This window comes from Panthera uncia, chromosome D2 (assembly GCF_023721935.1).
Source record: "Panthera uncia isolate 11264 chromosome D2, Puncia_PCG_1.0, whole genome shotgun sequence".
In the NCBI taxonomy this organism is placed as follows: Eukaryota; Metazoa; Chordata; class Mammalia; order Carnivora; family Felidae; genus Panthera; species Panthera uncia.
The window spans coordinates 23,701,182-23,717,446 of record NC_064818.1 but is presented as its reverse complement, the minus strand read 5'-3'; the positions used below and the strand labels follow the sequence as shown (position 1 = coordinate 23,717,446).

General features: G+C 36.4%; 1 protein-coding gene across 8 annotated transcripts in view; it reads left to right on the top strand.

Moving 5' to 3' along the window:
- JMJD1C (jumonji domain containing 1C) overlaps nt 1–16,265 on the top strand; it is a 318,019-nt gene that overhangs the window by 149,662 nt on the left and 152,092 nt on the right. The window lies entirely within an intron of this gene.

Below are 16,265 nucleotides of genomic sequence, written 5' to 3'. Positions count from 1 at the left end.
TATTTTGAGAGTTGAGAGAGTTGTTTTCTTTTAAAACCTTTGGATATAAGTCCCTTTTCAGATATGTGACTTACAAATATTTTCTCCTGGTTTGCAGCAACAGGTTTTAATTTTTGTGAAGTCCAGTTTACCAGATTTTTGTTTTTAATTGATCAGAAATTTGGTATCATATCTAAGAACTGTGCTTAACTCGTGTCATGAAGTTTTCTTCCTTTGTTTTCCTTTAAGTATTTTATAGTTTTAGATTTTCCATTCGAGAGAGAGAGAATTGAGATACTGATCGAAGTACGGCAGAGATAAAAACTATACATATTGATAAAATACTTATGCTTAATATATTATGTATGTATGTTTATGCTCTATTAATGACAGTAGAAAAACTAGTGAAATCACCAGCCAAACTCAGCGGTACATCATTAGCCCCTATATTAAGTTAAAATTTGTAATTTGTAAATATATACTCTTTTTTTCCTGCTTCAACTCCAGTCATTAAATCAGCCTGGAATGTTATTTCTTAATTCTTCTATTATCTTCTCATCCTATGTATATGCAAGTTTTATTTCTTTTAATTTTTAATTTACTTTCATTACTTTTTTATTGACCTATAGTTGACATACAATGTTATGAGTTTCAGGTACGCAGCCTAGTGATCCAACAATTTTTCACGTTATGTAATGCTTACCACAGTAAGTGTAGTTACCTTCTGTTACCATAAAGTTACATTACAATTTTTATTGACTGTATTCCCTATGTCTACTTTTCATCCCCATGACTTAGTATTTTATAACTAGAAGTTTGTACTTCTTAATCCCCCTCACCTATTTTGTCCATTACCCCACCCGCTTCTCCTCTGGCAACCACCCATTTGTTCTCTGTATTTCTGAGTCTCTTTCTGTTTTTGTTTGTTTTGTTTTTTAGATTCCACATATGAGTGAAATAATATGGTAGTTGTCTTTATGACGTATTTCACCTAGCATAAGATCCTCTAGGTCCATCCATGTTGTCAAGATTGGCAAGGTTTTTTTTTTTTTTTTTTATGGCCGAATAATATTCCTGTGCGCGTGCGCGCGTGCGTGTGTGTGTATACCACGTTTTCTTCATCCATTCTTATATCAGTGGTCACTTAGGTAATTTTCAAATCTTGGCTGTTGTAAGTAATGCTGTAAGACATAGGGATGCATATATCTTTTTTTTTTTTTTTTTAGTGCGCTTTTTTTTTTTTTTTTTTGAGGTGGTCGAAATATCCAGCAGTGGAATTAATGGATTGTATAGTATTTCTGTTTTTAATTTTTTGAGGAACCTGCATCCTCTTTTCGTTGGTGGCTGCACCAGTTTACATTACCATGTTCATATGGTCAATTAATCTATGACAAAAGAGACAAGAATATACAATGGACAGAGGATAAGTCTCATCAATAAATGGTGTTGGGAAAACTTGGCAGCTACATGAAAAGGATGAAACTGGACCACTTTCTTACATCATACACAAAAATAAACTCAATGTATTAAAGAGCTAAATGTAAGACCTTAAGCCATAAAACTCCTGAAAGGAAACATAGGTAGTAATCTCTTTGACATTGGCCGTAGTAACATTTTTTTTTGGATAGTTCCCCTCAGGCAAGGGAAACAAAAGCAAAAATAAATTACTGGGATTACATCAAACTGCAAGTGTTTTTTTTTTTTTTGTTTTGTTTTGTTTTTGTTTTTGTGGTTTTTTTTGAGAGAGAGAACATACATGGAACAGAGGTAGAGGGAGAGAGAGAGAATCCCACGCAGGCTCCATGCTGTCAGCACAGAACCCAATGCGAGGCTCAATCCCACAAACTGTGAGATCATGACCTAAGCTGAAACCAAGAGTTGGATGCTTAACCGGTTGAGCCACCCTGCAAGTCTTATTTCCTAATAAGTTTAGTTGGGATTCTATTTTCTGATCACTCATATTTTTTTTAATCCTTTGCCTAAGAATGAGAAAGGGTTTAGAGAAAAATACAAGGATAAAGCTCGTATATAGTTGCTTGCAGTATGAAATTTCCTAAAATATCTGTACTTGTTTTAGTGTAATTGGCCTGCTTCACCAAATATATATTAAAACAGAGGTTGGCAAACTTTTCTTTATAGGACTAGACCATATTAAGACACTTTGATGTGGAATTAAGTTAACAGAAACTTTGCAGACTTAAGTGTGTATTGACTCAGTTCAATTCAAATATAGATAAGCCAAATGGATCTTTGAGGGATATCCAGTACAGATTTAAAGTCTCGGTGTCTTTAATTTTATTGCCAAATCTGACTCTTTCAGTCTTTTCTTCCTATTCAGGAAAACACAATTACAGCAGGTTTTCATAAGATCCAGTTAACACTAGACAGTTGTATTGCTGCATCATACTATTGTTGTTCTAGGTTAATTATTAGGCCAGAACAAAAATGGATTGATTTTAGACATGGTAGTGACCTTAAATTTAAGGCGGTAGGAAAGTGTCTAGGGAGATCAGAAAATACTGTGTTCCTTGTTTGTTTTTTTAAGTTTTGTTTTTGTTTTTGTTGAGAGAGGGAAAGAGAGAGACAGAGACAGAGTGTGAGTGGGGGAGGGGCAGAGAGAGAGGGAGAGGGAGACACAGAATCCAAAGCAGGCTCCAGGCTCTGAGCTGTCCGCACAGAGCCTGATGTGGGGCTCGAACTCCCGAGCCACGAGATCATGACCTGAGCCGAAGTCAGATGCTTAACTGACTGAGCCACCCAGGCACCCCAAAAATTCTGTGTTCCTTGAGCTATTCAGTGTATTACATTTAATACAAACCAAAAAAAGTAATTTTTTACCTTCATAAAATTTAACATATTTAATATGTAAAAACAGTAATAACATTTCATAATCTGCCTATAAAATATATCCTAGCCACCATAATGCCAAATATTTTAGCATAGTTATTTTGTAACTATGCTAAAAATTATCCTCCTTGCTGAAGGTGACACACTTTCTCTGAGAACGGCTTCTTTCCACTTTCCCTTTGGAGAACCCCAGTGGCTTACTTGGGAACTGCAGAATCCTTCATTATTCTTTTTCCATACTTTATGATTGTTTCAAGGATGAATACCTACTCTATATAGTACTAAACCCAATAACAGGTAAAGCTGGAACGAGTGACCCTCTTTGAATAGGTACAGATACAAAAGTTCTTAAGTTTTAGTTTGTCTCTAGAGATAGAATAAAGCCTCAGATGTATAAAGGGAAGCATCATTGAGAAAGATCAAGAGAATGGTTTTAATTTTTAACAACTTTCTAGGTTTCGGTATAGCCTTGTGATACCCAAATTTGCTTTTTGGTTTCTGAGATACCTGTGAAACCTTACAATTCTGCTTTTTGTTCTCAAGCTTCTTTTTTGTTGTTTGTAATCAAAAATACTTTGTGTTATATATACTACACAAACTCATTCCCATTCTTCAAGTGACTGGCCAGAAGAAACAAACTAGTTCTTAAAACATCTGAATCAAATAAGGAAAAAGTTCACAGTACCTCAAAATGGAAGTGAAGAATTACAGTCTTTTGAGTTCAAAAGATCAAGAGAGAACTGAATGATTTATGGAATGGTTGAATTCTTCAGGACTCCGATCAGAGCTATCTCCTGTCAAGGTTAGGTTAGGTCAGGTACCCTAATGGCACTCTTGGCACCTCTGTCTTATTGCAGTTGTTTCAGGATATGGAAATTATTTTTACTTTTATTTTTTCTATAGCCTCTTAGGAAAATATCATAATTAGATTACATGTGATACACCTGGTTGACTTTTTTCTGAAACAAAACCCTACCTATTTAACTTGCAGATTTGCTTTCTGTACCTAGGCACTGTTTTGTTAAACTCTTATCTTTTGAAAATAGTACCAAACTAATCCCAGATCCTCCAAGTTCTCTTCTAACCCCTTATTTTCACATATTCTCTTCATTTTCACTGTATTCATTCTGTCTGTTTCACTTAAAATCTTACTATCTTTTATGTAGGTACAAGGAAAGACTGAGAAGTAGATGAGAACTGTTAGGAAGGTGTAGAGGTTAGACGCCAGAGAATAGTTACGCTTTAGCTCCCCTCGCCCAATTTCATCATTCTTTGCAAATAACATCATCTTTATTTTATCTTATGAGCCTATCCCACAATGGTTGGCATTTGGTGGGTATTCAGTAAATACCTTTTTGTTGTTTGTTTTGACATTCAAAATGTGTCCTTTATTTTTATTCTTACAGATGCATAAATCACATTAAGTAAAATTCACTCCATTTAATTGTGTAATTGGATAAGTTTTCGCATAAAATGTTTTCATCACCCCAAAAAGTTCCCCTCATGACACTTGTTATCAGTCAACTTACCAGACACCCAGATCATAGCAAGCACTGATATGATTTCTGTCCTTTTTGTTTTGTGTTTTCTAAAATTTACATATACATATACAAAACCTTTTGTGTTTGGCTTCTTCCATTTAGCTTTTGAGATTTACACACACACACACACACACACACACGCACATACATATAAAAATATAATATTTATGTATATGTAAGCAATTCCTTTATATTGCTAGAAGTATTCCAATGTATGGATGCAACACAGATTGTTTATCCATTCACCAAATAATGGACATTTGGGTTGTGTGCGTTTTTGGTTGTTACAAATAAAGTTGCTGTAAACATTCCAGTACAAGTCTGTGCATGGATGTATTTTCATTTCTTTGGATAGATACCTAGGAGTAGAATTGCTGGGTTGTATGAATGCATATTTAACTTTGTAACAAGTTGACAAACTGCCAAACTGTAGTTGTTGATGAGCATTTTATATGTTTATTTATTTTTCATGTATCTTTTTTTGTAAAATATCTGATTACATCTATGCTATTTTTTTTTTTAATGTTTATTTAGTTTTGAGAGAGAGAGGGAGAGAGAGACACAGAGTGCGAGCAGAGGAGGGTCAAGATAGAGAGGGAGACAGAATCCCAAAGCAGGCTCCAGGCTCTGAGCTGTCAGCATGGAGCCCCATATGGGGCCTGAACTCAGAAACAGTGAGATCATAAGCTGAGCTAAAGTCACACCCTTAACCAACTGAGCTACCCAGGTGCTCCACTTTGTTATTTTTGAAATAAACTTTTTATATTTTAGTAATTTAAAGTGGTAGGGAAGTTGTAAGTTAGGAAAAATAATGTTCTTATTTTTTATTTTATTAAAAATTTTTAAATATTTATTTATTTATTTATTTATTTATTGAGAGACAGAGTATGTGAGCGGGTGAGGGAAGAGAGAGAGGGGGAGACACAGAATCTGAAGCAGGCTTCAGGCTCTGAACTGTCAGCACAGAACCCAACGTGGGGTCTGAACTCAGAAGCCAAGCCATGAGATTATGACCTGAGCTGAAATGTGAATGCTTAACCCACTGAACCATCCAGGCACCCCAGGAAAAATAATTTTACCTTATACCCCTCACTCAATTTCCCTCATTGTTAACATCTGACAATACCATGATATGTTTGTCAAAATTAAGAAATGACTTTGAGGGGCTCCTGGGTGGCTCATTCGGTTTAGCATGCGACTTCAGCTCAGGTCATGATCTCTCATGGTTTGTGAATTAGAGCCCCGCGTGGGGCTCTGTGCTGACAGCCCAGAGCCTGGAGCCTGCTTCGGATACTGTGTGCCCCTCTCTCTCCACACCACCCCTGCTTGTGCTCTGTCTTTAAAAAATGAATAAACATTAAAATAACAAAGATGACATTGATACCTTATTGCTAACTTGACTTTGTTTAGATTTCACCAGTTTTTACATTGATGTCCTATCTGTGTTTTAGGCCAGGATACTGCATTGCATTTAGTTGTCAAGTTTCCCCAGTCTCCTGTGGTTTTTGACAGTTTTTTTCAGAGTTATGGACTAAATGTGTGTATCCCCCAAGATTCATATTTTGAAATCCTGACCTCTAGAGTGATGGTGGGAGGTGGAGCCTTTCAGAGGTAATTAGGTTTTAGGTTAGCCTCCATCCTATTGACTGGGGTTAATGCTCTTATAAAAACAGCCCTGAGAACTTCCCTTCCCCCTTCACCACATGAGGACATAGTAAAACGGCACCATCTTTGAACAGGAGTAGGCCTTCACACACTGAATCTGTCCACATCTTGATCTTGGACTCTTCAGCCTCCTGAGGAGTGAGAAATAAATTTCTGTGACTTATTTATCAATTTATTTATTTATTTAAAAAAATTTCTTTAACGTTTATTTATTTTTGAGAGAGAGAGAGAGAGAGAGAAAGAGAGAGAGAATGAACTAGCAGGGGAGGGGCAGAGAGAGAGGGAGACATGGAATCTGAAACAGGCTCCAGGCTCTGAGCTGTCAGCACAGAGCCCGACGCGGGGCTTAAACTGACAAACCATGAGATCATGACCTGAACTGAAGTTAGTCGCCTGACCAACCAAGCCACCCAGGCACCCCAATTTATCAGTTTATTTAAACTAAAAGGAAAACCAAAAACAGTTCACCCATTTTTCCCACCCTTCACTCCTACATCTGTCATTCACCAATCTTTTCATTGTGTATGTGGTCTTGTTGGATTTTTTTTAGATTCCATATAAGAGAATATACAAAATTCGTCTTTTTTCTTACGTCACTTGCCATAATGACCTTGAGATCTGTCCAAGTTGTTGCAAATGGCAGGATTTTATTCTTTATGGCCAAATAATATTCCATTGTGTGTGTTTGTGTATACACACGTATATACACTACAGTTTCTTTATTCATCCATCAGCGGACACAGGTTTTTTTCTGTATCTTAGCTGTTGTAAATAATGCTGCCGTGAACAAGGGTTACATATATCTTCTCAAGCTAGTATTTTTCTTCAGAAAAATAACCCAAAAGTCACATTGCTGGATCATATGGTAGTTCTATTTTTAATGTTTTGAGGAACCTCCATACTGCTTTTCGTAGTGGCTACAGAAATTTACATCCCCACAAATAGTATACAATTCATGCTTTTTCTTCACATCCTCACCAACGCTTGTTATTTCTAGTCTTTTTGATAATAACATTCTCATAGGCATGAGGTAATATCTCACTGTGGTTTTGGTTTGTGCTTCCCTGTTAATGATGTAGGGCATCTTTTTATGTACTTGTTGGCCATCTGTTTGTCTCCTTTAGAAAAATGTCTGTTCTGATCTTGATTGGGAGTTTTTTGTTTTTTAATGTATTGGGGGTTTTTTGTTTTGTTTTGGTGTTTTCCTATTGAATTGTATGGGTTTTTAATATATTTTGGATATTAGCCCCATATCAGATATATGATTTGCAGATATTTTCTCCCACATAGTATGTTGTCTTTTCATTTTGGTAATGGTTGTTTTTTGCTGAACAGAAGCTTTTTACATTTTTTTTTTAGGTTTATTTATTTATTTTTGAGAGAGACAGAGACAGCATGAGTGGGGGAGGAGCAGAGAGAGAAGGGAGAGAGAGAGGATGCCAAACAAGTTCTGCACTGCCAGCTCAGAGCCTGACGTGGGGCTCAAACCCATGAAACCATGAGACCATGACCTGAGCCAAAACCAAGAGTCAGATGCTTAACCAACTGAGCCACCCAGGCGCCCCCAGAAGCTTTTTAGTTTTATATAGTACCACTTGTTTATTTTTGCTTTTGTTGCTTTTGCTTTTGATACCACACTCAAAAAATCATCTCCAAGATCTGTGTCAAGGAGATTTTTGCCTATGTTAGAAGTTATGGTTTCAGGTCTTACATTCAAGTTTTTGATCCATTTTGAGTTATTTTGTGTATGGTAGAAAGGCATGGTCCAGTTTCATTCTTTAGCATGTGACCAATTTTCCCACACCATTTACTGCAGAGACTGTCCTTTCCTTGTTGTATATTTTTAGCTCTTTTGTCATAAATTAATTGGCCCATATATGCATGGGTTTATTTCTGTTGCTTTAAAGCTTACCAAGAGTACAGTATTTTTGTTATAGCAGCCTAATAAACAAACGGACACTTAGCCTTACCTCGTTTTTCATGACTTGACAGTTTTGAATTACTGATTTTGCATATTTTTGTTGTTGAGTTGTCTTAACTGAGTTTGAAAAGACCTGTTAGTATTCTATGTCTATTTTGCTTTTTTTAATTATATCCTTTTCATTTTCTTAATTTCTTGCAGAGAGCAGATGTTTTATGTTAGATGAAGTCTAATTTATTTTTTCAGAGATTTTGTTTTTAAGTAATCTCAACACTCAGCATGGGGCTCAAACTCACAACCCTGAGAGCAAGAGTCACTCACTCTACTAACCGAGCCAACTAGGTGCCCCTAATTTTGTGTATGGTACAAGAGAAGGGTAGACATTTTTCTGTTCTTGGCATATGAATGTCTAGTTGGCTCCAGTACCATTTATTGAAAAGACCTATCATTTTTCTATTGAATTTCTTTGGAATATTTATTGAAAATCAGTTGATACATATGACTTGCTCTATATTTGGATTCTCAATTCTGTTCCATTAACAATAAATGTCTTGGAGCAGCTGGGTGGCTTAGTCGGTTAAGTGTCCGACTCTTGGTTTCAGCTCAGATCATGATCTCATGGTTGGTTAGATTGAGCTCTGTACCAGGCTCTGTGCTGAATTGTGTGGAGTCTGCTTGGGATTCTCCCTCTCTCTCTGCTCCTTCCTCATTCGCACATGCTCTCTTCTCTCTCTCTCTCTCTCTCTCTCTCTCTCTCAAACTCAATAAATGTTTTTAAAAAATAATGTCTTGATTTGAAGACAATAGTATGAATTCTGTACTACTCAGTAATCTTATCCTGGCATACCATATCTCCTTTTTATGTTGTTATTTTACTCACCTCATTTTTGTTTTATGGTCTTTTTTCCCCCATATACCTATGTTCTACATAATTGAGAGTTAAAAATAGTTTATGTTTACTTTAAAAACAATAACACTCTGGGGTGCCTGGGTGGCTTAGTCAGTTAAGCCTCTGACTCTTGATTTCGGCTCAGGTCATAATCTCCTCAGGCTCTGCACTGACAGCACAGAGTCTGCTTGGGAATCTCTCTCTCCCCTCTCTGCCCCTCCCCACTGATGCATGTGTGCACGCTCTCTCTCTCAAAACAAATAAATAAACATTAAAAAAATTACTAAAAAATATATTTTTAAAAATAACACTCCAGGACCAATTCTGTACCTTATGAAGTATAATGTTTATCAGTGCGAATATAGTTTCTCCAGTAGTAGCATGTTGTACAGCTGTTGTAGTATAATATCACAGTCAGCAAATTGACATTGATACAGTTGCCAACTTTTTCAAATTTCGTGTGTGTGTGTGTGTGTGTGTGTGTGTGTGTGTGTGTGTGTGTTAGTGTTGTATGCAATTTCATCACTTGTGTAGATTCCTACGACTACCGCCACAGTCAAGATTCAGGGAAGTACCATTGCAAGGGTCCCACGTTCATGCTTTTATAGCCATGGTGACCCTTCTCCCCAACCCCTGGACAACACTAATCTATTTTCCATCTTTTTTTATTTTATTATTTTTTTAATGTTTATTTTTGAGAGAGAGAGAGAGAGACAGAGCATGAGCATGGGAGGGGCAAAGAGAGAGGGAGACACAGGATCCAAAGTAGGCTTCAGGCCCTGAGCTGTTAGCACAGAGCCTGGTGTGGGGCTTGAACTCACAAACAGTGAAATCATGACCTGAACTGAAGTCGGACGCTTAACTGACTGAGCCATCCAGGCGCCCCTCTTTTTTCCATTATTATAATTTTGTCTTTTAAGATTATTGTATAAATGGAGTGATACTGTATCTTTTTGAGAATGCCTTTTCACTCAGCATAATTCCCTTAAGTTTCATTACAGTTGTGGGCCTCAATAATTTGTTCCAATTTGTTGTTGAGTAATATTCCCATGGCATAGATGTACCCAGTTTATTTAATCATTCATCTGTTGAAGGACATTTGGATGGTGTCTGGTTATTTACTCTTAGGAATAAAGCTGCTGTGAACATTCACGTACAGATTTTTGTGTTAATATAAGTTATCTTTTTGGGGGGGATCAGTGCCTGAGAATGCAGTTGGGAGTCATATGGCAAGCATATGTTTAGTTTTGTAAGAAATTACCATATTCTTACCCTGAGTGGCTATACCATTTTTTATTATCAGTAATGTATGAGTGATTTAGTTTTTTTCATCCTTGCCAGTATTTGAAGTCATCAGTGTACTTTTATATTAGCCATTCTGGTGTGTATGAAGTATCTCACTGTGTTTTAGTTTGTATTTCTCTAATGGCTAATGATGTCGAACATCTTTTAATGTGCTTATTTGCCATCTTAATGTATCATCTTCAGTAAAATGTCCATATCTTTTGCCATTGCATTGTATGGGTTTTCTTTGTTTGTTTTGCTTTTTACTGATGTACACTTGTATTCATTGTTATGGAAGTGATTGCATCTGCTGTTAGGTACTACTAAAATTTCATTTTGGTTAATCACTTGTCTCAGCAAGATGGAGTCCATTCTTTTCCTGTCAATCTTGATGCCTGCTTTTGTCATTTGTGTCCGTATATGTTTGGCTTTATTTGGAGGCTTTTTCTTTTTTTCCTCTGTTAGTCCCCCATATTACTATTCTTCTATCATACAAACTTCATTACTGTGGTTTTGCTTGGGGTTTGGGGATTTTTTTTTTTTTTTTTTTTTTGGAAGTTTATTTATTTATTTATTTATTTATTTATTTTAGTTCTTTGAAGGTTTTTGGTTTTATTTTAAATTTTTTTCCTTTCTTTTGTGTCTTTTTTTCTCATACTGTTTTGTTACTATGGCTTTATCACATGACTTGGTATCTGGTGGGACAAAATATTGTGCTGCTTCTTGTCCTTTTGTTCTCACATATACATTTAGAATCTTGTCAAGTAGGGAAGGTATTTTGAATCAACTCTACTATTGAAAACAACTGTAAAAGATGAATCAAAATAAAAATAAAGAGCTTATCTTATAAGATACCACAGTCTCCAAGGCTGTGAAGAATTACAGAGCCATAGCCCTGGGGTGAAAAGAAAACCAGTCCACTGAGAAGGACATTTGAGACCTTCTTTCCCCCTGATGGTGTACAGATTCCAGAAAAGGCCACTGAGAGGTTGAGAAGCTAAGCAGTTGTTTTGACATACTTACTGGACTAGGGAGACAAAAGTTGGAGTTCAGGACCTCTAAGGACAGAGCTGTTTGCTAAACAAACCTCTCTGGTTTTATGCTAAAACCTCAAGGAGCTGTACTCTACATCAGGGTTTCTCAGTTTTACTACTGTTGACAGTTTGAACCAGGTAATTCTTTGTTGTCAGGAACTGTCCTGTGAACTGAAGGATGTTTGGAAGCATCGCTGGCCTGTAGACTCAATAGATGCCAGGACCCACTGTGACAATCAAAAGTATCTCCATATATTGCCAAATGTCCCCTGGTTAGCGAAAATCACCCCTATTTAGGGAAGATAGCCCTAAAAGTATACTTGAATAAACTAGGCCTTACAGGGATTAAAGCCCATTTTGAATTGAAGCACCTAGTGCTCATCACAAGTGCCCTCCTTAATACCCATCACCTATCTAACCTATCCCCCGCCCACCTCCTTAACCACAGCTCACTCTCTGTGGTAAGTGTGTCTTGTGGTTTGTTTCCCTTTCTCCCCTCCCACCCCCCACTTCCCATATGATCATCTTATTTGTTTCTTAAACTCCACATATGAGTAAAATCATATGGTATTTGTCTTTCTCTGTTTGACTTATCTTGCTTAGCATCATACCTTCTAGTTCCATCCACGTCATTGCAAATGGCAAGATTTCATTCTTTTTGATGGTTGAGTAATATTCCATTGTATGTGTATACTACATCTTCCTTATTCATTTGTCGATGGATATTTGGGTTCTTTCCATAGTTTGTCTATTGTTGAAAATGCTATAAACATTGAGGTGCATGAACCCCTTCAAATCTGTATTTTTGTATCCTCTGGGTAAATAGCTAATAGTGTAGTTGCTGGATTGTAGGGCAGTTCTATTTTTAGTTTTTTGAGGAATTTCCATACTGTTCTCCAAAGTAGCTATACCAGTTGGCATTCCCACCAAAAGTGCAAGAGGGTTTCCCCTTCCTCCACATCCTCGCCAACACCTGTTGTTTCTTGTGTTGTTAATTTTAGCTGTTCTGATAGGTGTGAAGTGGTATCTCATCATGGTTTTGATTTGTATTTCTCTGATGATGAGTGATGTTGAGCATCTTTTCATGAGTCTGTTAGCCATCTGGATGTCTTCCTTGAAAAAGTGTCTATTCATGTCTTCTGCCCATTTTTCAACTGGGTTATTTGGTTTTTTTGGGAAGGGGGTTGTTGAGTTTGATAAGTCCTTTGTAGATTTCAGATACTAACCCTTTATCAGATATGTCATTGACATTTATATATCTTCTGCCATTCCATAGGCTGCCTTTTAGTTTGGTTGATTGTTTCCTTTGCTGTGCAGAAGCTTTTTATATTGATGATTTTTAGATATTTTAATAATGCTTCTTTAAAAAGTTTTACTTTAAAAATGATTCCAAAAACTAGAAGAGGAAGGAAAGCTTCCAAACTTACTGTGCAAAGCCAGCATTACCCTGGATACCAAAACTACAAAAAAAGAGAACTACAGGCCAGTAACTCTCATGAACGAACAGAGATGCAAAAATCCTCAACAAAACGTTAGCAAACTGAATCCAATAATACATTTAAAAAAAATCATTCACTCTGATTAAGTGGGATTTATTCCTGATGCAAGGATGGTTCATTATTTGCAAATCAATCAACATGATACAGCACATCACCAAGAGAAAGGATAAAAACCATATGATCATTTCAATAGATGCAGTAAAAGCATTTGACAGAGTACAATATCTACTCATGATAAAAAACCCTCAACAAAGTAGGTTTAGAGGGAACATACCTCAACATGATAAAAGCCATATATGAAATACCCACAGCTAAGTTCATATTCAATGGCAAAAGACTGAGCTTTTCCCCTAAGGTCAGGAACAAGACACAGATGTCTACTCTGACCAGTTTTATTCAACATGTTACTGAAAGTCCTGGCTACAGCAACCAGACAAGGAATACCTTCCATATTGGTAAGGAATAAGTCAAACTTTCAACTATTTGCAGATGATATGATAATATACATAGGAAACCCTAAAGACTTCACCGAAAAACTGCTAGAACTGAACAGTGAATTCAGTAAGGTCTCAGGGTACAAAATCAATGTACAGAAATGCATTGCATGTCTATACACTACTAAGGAGAGGGCAAAAAGAGAAATTAAGCAACAGTCCCATTTATAGTTGCACTAAAAATAATAAAATGTCTAGGAATAAACTTAACAAGGAGGTGAGAGACCTGTACTCTGAAAACCATACAACACTGATAAAAGAAATTGAAGACCGGGATGTCTGAAGGGGCTCAGTTGGTTAAGCATCTGACTTCACCTCAGATCATGATCTAATGGTTTGTGAGTTCGAGTCCCTCATTGGGCTCTCTGCTGTCAGCCCAGAGCCTACTTTGGATCTTCTCTTTCCCTGTCTCTCTCTCTCCCTGTCTCCCCTCCACTGCTCGTGCTCTTGCTCTCTCTCTCTCTCTCTCTCTCTCTCTGTCTCTTCCCCCACCTCAAAATAAATGAATAAACTAAAGAAAGAAATTGAAGTCCACACAGATGGAAAGACATTCCTTATGCTCATGAGTTGAAAGAAAAAATATTGTTAAAATGTCCATACTATCTAAAACAATCTATAGATTTAATGTAATCCCTATCAGTATACCAATAGCATTTTTCACAGAACTAGAAAAAACTACCCTAAACTTTTTATGGAACCACAAAAGACCCTGAATAGCCAAAGCAGTCTTGAAAAAGAAAAACAAAACTGGAGGTATCACAATTCAAAACTTCACAGAGAGAAAGCACAAGTTAGGGAGGGGCAGAGTGGGAAAGAGAGAGGATCTCAAGCAGGCTCTGCACTGCCAGCACAGAGCCTGACACGAGGTTCAGCCCCATGAACTGTGAGATCATGACCTCAGCCAAAGTCAGATGCTTAACTGACTGAGCCACCCAGGCAACACTGAACTTCACATTTTAATTACAGATCTGTATTAATCAAAAGAGTATGGTACTGGTACAGAAATAGACATAGCAATCAATGGGACAGAAATAGGAAGCCCAGAAATAAACCCACACTTATCACGTGGTCAATTAACCCTTAACAAAGTACGCAAGAATATGCAGTGGGAAAAAGTCTCTTCAACAAATGGTATTGGAAAAACTGGAGAGCTGCATGCAAAAGAATGAAACTTGACCACTTTCTCACACCAGACACAAAAATAAATTCCAAATGCATTAAGGACCTAAATATGAGACCAGAAACCATAAAAATCTAGAACACAGTAATGTCTCTGACACTGGCCATAACAACATTTTTCTAGACGTGTCACCTGAAGCAAGAGAAACAAAAGCAAAAACATATTATTGGGACTACATCTAATTAAAAAAACTTCTGCACAGCAAATGATACAACTAGCAAAACTAAAAAATGGAAGATATTTGCAAATGACATTTATAAAGGATTAATATCCAAAATATGTAAGAAATTTATACAACTCAACACCCAAAACCATATAATCCAATTAAAAAATGGGGAGAAGACATAAACAGAGATTTCTCCAAAGGAGACATCCAGATGGCCAATAGACACATGAAAAGATGCTCAGCATCACTCATCATCAGGGAAATGCAAATCGAAACAACCATGAGATATCACTTCACACTGGTAAGAATGGCTAAAATCAAAAACACAATAAACAAGTGTTGGTTATGATGTGGAGAAAAAGGAACCCTCTTGCCCTGTTGGGAATGCAAACTGGTATAGCCACTGTGTAAGACAGTATGGAGGTCCTTAAAAAAGTAAAAATGGAATTACCGTATGATTCAGTAATTACACTACTGAGTATTTACCCAAAGAAAACAAAAAAGATAAATTGGAAAAAGTATACACACTCTTGTGTTTACTGCAGCATTTTTTTACAGTAGCCAAATCAGGGAAGCAGCCCAAGTTGCACTGATGGATGAATGGATAAAGAAGTGATATATGTATACAATGGGATATTGTTCAACCATAAAAAGAATGAAATCTTGCCATTTGCAACAATATGGATGGATTTAGAGTGTATAATGCTAATCAAAATAAACCAGTCAGAGAAAGACACATTCCACATGATTTCACTCATGTGTGGAATTTAAGAAACAAAAGAAACAAAGGAAAAAGAGAAACCAAGAGACAAACTCTTAACTATAGTGAACAAATGCATGGTTACCAGAGGGGAGTCAGGTGGTGGGATGGGTGAACTAAATGAATGGGATTAAGAGCACACTTACCCTGATCACTGAGTAATGTATAGAATTATTGAATTTCTGTATTGTACACCAGAAACTAGTATAACACTGTATGTTTATACTGGGATTAAAAAAAAAAAAAACAAAAAACAAAAAACCTTGGGGCTCCTGGGTGGCTCAATCAGTTGAGCATCCGACTTCACCTCAGGTCATGACCTTGTGGTTTGTGAGTTTAAGCCCTGCATTGGACTTGTCAGTGCAGAGCCGGCTTTGGATCCTCTGTACCCCTCTCTCTCTGCCTCTCCCCTGTTCATGTTCTCTCTCTCAAAAATGAATAAACATTTATTTAAAAAAAAACTTTTACTTTCTAATAGATGCAATTAATTAAATGAAATTAAATTTTTACTTCTGTATCTAACAACCTGACAAAATTTTCTTAACTTTCAACATGGAGGATATATCCATCTGCAAATAATGACAGTATTTCTTTTTTAGTCTCTTGTGTTTTTAATATTTCTTTCTCTCTTTTTTCTTTCAATAATTTTGGACTACCATTTTATATTGAATAGATGTGATTGTGGGCTTCTTTATCATCATTAAAGTTGGTCTTTGCTGTAGATGTTCTTTATCAAGTTAAGGAAATTCTCTTTTCATTTTGCCTGATTCTTTTTATCATGAGTATGTGCTGAGTTGTATGGAATACTGCATCTGTTGACTGTATTTTTCCATGTATTAAAAAAAATTATATGTAATACTGTTTTCCTCCAACAAATTTATTAATTTTTTGAAAGGAATTTATTTTTAGAAGAAAAAACATAGGGCAGAGATGAATGGAATGGAAAATAAATACAAGATATTTTGCTAATATTTTAATAGCTACAACAAATTAGTACAGAGAATGC